A 4,034-nucleotide genomic window follows, 5' to 3' on the forward strand; every position below is an offset into this window, starting at 1 on the left:
GATCTCACTTAGAGATTAGAATTCCACAATCTTATTCTCTGCATATTGACCAGTTGTGGATTTCTGCCTTAACCATGATCTACTTCAAAAAGAAACTTCTCTGGGACCTGTAAAATGGGTCATCAAGTAAAGGTGCCAAACCTGACGACATGGGTTCAATTCTCAGGACTCACATGATGGAAAGAAAAAAAAGTGAATGCAGTAGATTGTTCTCCAACCTGCCATGCTATAGCACATGGGCACACACACACCATGTGGTACATGTGCACCCATATCACACTATGAAGTGTAAATGATGCCCCCCATTAAGTACTTTCTCCAGAAAATTCCGTAGCCCTCCCAAACAGAGCCATCAACTGAAAACATGTTCAGATACATGAACCTATGAGGGACATTTCTCATTCCAACCATCTCAGCCACTGTTGGATCAGTGGCATGTCTTGCTAGGTTAGTCATATTGTAGATGTAAAAGTTCATAGCCGTTTAAGACTATTACTTGCTTTTCGCTGACAGCAGTGCTTGTGTGGAATCTTCTAGTACTTTAAAGCTAGCCAGTAGGAATGAAGCCTCCAGATCAGTACTAGCTTGCTTGCTTTTGTTTTCCTCCCATGACTTTTGACTCAATTGTGTGATTTCCTCAGAAACGTCCAGGTCCTTCTGGCTTTCAGAGTCTCCACTGAGAAGTCAGATATTACTCTAATGGGCCTGCTTTTAAGTTACTTGGCCTTTCCTCCTTGTAGCTTTTAATATACTTTCTTTGTTCTGTATGGTTAATATTTTGATAATTGTGTTATGGATCTTTCTTTCTGGGACTGTCTATTTGGTGGTGTTATACTTCTTGTACCACAATAGGCACCCTATCTTTAGAATTGGGAAATTTTCTTTTATGGTTTTCTTAAAAATATTTTCTGTGTCTTTGACCTTATTTTTTTTTTATAGATTTCCTGTATATGTTATGCCTGGATTTTTAAGATTTAACTTTTTTTTTTCTGGACTGAGGTATCCATTTTTTTTTTCTACTTTGTCTTCAACTTAACCTGACCAACTCCTTCTCTAAGCAATGATAGTTCCACCAAACATAATGCCTGTTCCTAACAACCAATAGAGCAAATGAACTTGTTTGGTTGGGCAGAAACACATTCAATGTCAGTTGACAATGACGGAACACTTAAGAAATCTCCTAATTCCCAAGTCCTCATTGGTAAAAATTAGAACTGTTACTGCCCAGGCATTCGGAGTTTTTATGCTTATAAACCCTGCTTCAGCCCCTGTTCGGGCCTGCCAGAAGAAACAAGACTCTTGAGTCTTTGACTGGTGGCCCAGATTGATCAGTGACTCTGCTTATGTGGTAGGAATAATAAATGCTTGCTGCTTCATGAGCCCATTGGTGTATTCTCTCTCCTTCCTCAGAGTGCACAAACGACACAGTGTAAGCATATCTATTTCTGTCTGAGTTAGGATGTTTTGAAGATTACCATTTATCCAGATGGCCATCCCATTGTCTGAGGTGACTGAGAAAGGCCACTGATTGGTCACAACAACTTTGCCATAGTTTGTTCTTTTTTAAGTACTAGCTCATAAGAGCATCTTGGAATTTTGAGGGAATAAGCATACATTTAGATCATATTACATTTTAGGATCATCTATTCTCATTCAAAGACTAGAGTAAACTAGATTCCAATGTACTTCAGAAGCATATATATATATATATATATATATATATATATATATATATATATAAAACCATGGTCAATTATGTATGTATATGTGGATTAAAAAAGAAAGGAAAAGATTAAATTGTGTTACATGGGTAGTACCAAAGAATAGAAAGTTGATTAGTGTTTTAAAATCTTAGATTAGAACCTTCCAAATAGTCTATCATTTTTCTATCTTCGAAATGTAAATGAAGAAAATATCTAATAAAATAATTAAAAAAATAAATGTAAATGAAGAAAATATGTAATAAAAATTTGTTTAAAATTAAAAAAGAAATGTAAATGAAGAAAATACGTAATAAAAATTAAAAAAAAACCAACTCAAACTGTCTTTGATTAGAAATTGCTTTGCAATGCACGTATTTTATTTTATTTTTTAAAGGGAGGGTTTGATTTCAAATGTAAACTGGCTTCCAGTTGGAGATTTACTATGGTGAAACCATTGTATAAGACTTTTTTTAAAATTAAAATTTACAATGTTTTTCTGAACGCATTGAGAGAAAAACTAAGTTTTAACAAGGCAATATTAAAAGAAATATTAGTATTAAAAGGAAAAAATGTTTAATCTTACACTAGTTTCTGTATAGTTATGTTCTTTAAAATATTTATTTTAGTTTTCCCAGTATTTTATACATGTATATATTATATGTTGAACATATTATATTCCTTCTATGTCTTTACTTGTCTTCTGGCACCCTTCCCCTCATGTTGGTATCTTTAATAACCCTAGATAGTATTATACACACACACACACACACACACACACACACACACACACTTTATATGCTTATAAAGAATATTGAAAACAAAATGAAAGAAAACTCACATCATCTTTCTGAAATTGGTGTAATTCATTTACTACTAGTCACATTCAGTTTCTGATAAGTGATATAACTTTATTTTTATTCTTGGCTAAATAAAATGACACTTCCCACACCTGCTGTTGTTGGACACATAAGTTGCTTCTATAATTTAGCTATTGTAAACAGTGCAGCAATAAATATGGGTACAGAGTTACCCTTACATATTGATTTAGAGTCTTTTTGATAGACACACAGGAAGTGGTATAGCTAGGTGGTATAGAAGATGTATTACTTCTGCATGATCTAGGTAGAGGGCCCCAAGGTCCCCAGAGGACTCTCCATGCTGCAGGCACCCTAGCATGTCTGGGATCTTGAGATCACTGGTGAGTGAAACTCAGTATCAGTTCCAATAAACCCAGAGGGTCTGGTGCTAGCAAGAACAGGGACAAAGGTCACCTGCCCGACCAGTGGCTGGGGTTCTTTCTGGTCAGTGCCACCCCCCCCGTACCATCTTCTGTGCTATCTTGGCGGAGGGCCCCAAGGTCCCCAGAGGACTCTCCACACTGCAGGCACCCTAGCACACCCAGAATCTTGAGATCACTGGTGAGTGGAATGCAACATCAGTTCCAAAAACACAGAGGGTCTTCTGCTAGCAGCAACAGGGTCAAAGGACAAAGGCAGGCCCTAGCACACCCAGAATCTTGGGATCACTGAGACCAGTTTACAAAGGAGAGAATGTGGGCAGCAGAAGCAACAAAGCTTCTTGGACAGGGTCCCGTCGGGCCTTCATCCTCAGCCAGGAGACAGAGAAGAGACCAGACCCCTGGACACTTTCCCTGCCAGAGGAGAGTCAGCCTCCAGGGAGGGCTCTGCCCCCAGGAATCAGGAGGTGGATCTGAGCTCCACACTTCCCTGCATGTTCCCTGCAAGAGGAGAGCTTGCCTGCAGAGAGTGCTCTGACCACTGGGACTCAGGAGAGAGTTGGTCTCCCAGGAGTGCTGACAGAGGCTAAAGAATCACAGGAGGAACAAGCTCCAGCCAGAGTCAGCTAGAACATCTAACACCAGAGATTACCAGATGGTGAAAGGCAAATGAAAGAATCTTACTAACAGAAACCAAGACCAGTGGGCATCATCAGAACCCAGTACACCCACCACAGCGAGTTCTGGGTACCCCAACACAGCCAAAAAGCAAGATTCAGATCTAAANTCATATCTCATGATGGTGGTAGAGGATTTTAAGAAGGGCATTAATAACTCACTTTAAGAAATACAGGATGACACTGCTAAACAGGTAGAAGCCCTTAAAGAGGAAGCACAAAAATCCTTCAAGGAATTACAGGAAAACACTTCTAAACAGGTAGAAGACCTTAACGAGGAAGCACAAAAATCCTTCAAGGAATTACAGGAAAACACAATCAAACAGGTGATGGAATTGAACAAAACCATCCAAGATCTAAAAATGGAAGTAGAAACAATGAAGAAAACCCAAAGGGAGACAACTTTGGAGATAGAAA

Source organism: Mus pahari, chromosome 2 (genome assembly GCF_900095145.1).
Source record: "Mus pahari chromosome 2, PAHARI_EIJ_v1.1, whole genome shotgun sequence".
NCBI lineage: Eukaryota > Metazoa > Chordata > Mammalia > Rodentia > Muridae > Mus > Mus pahari.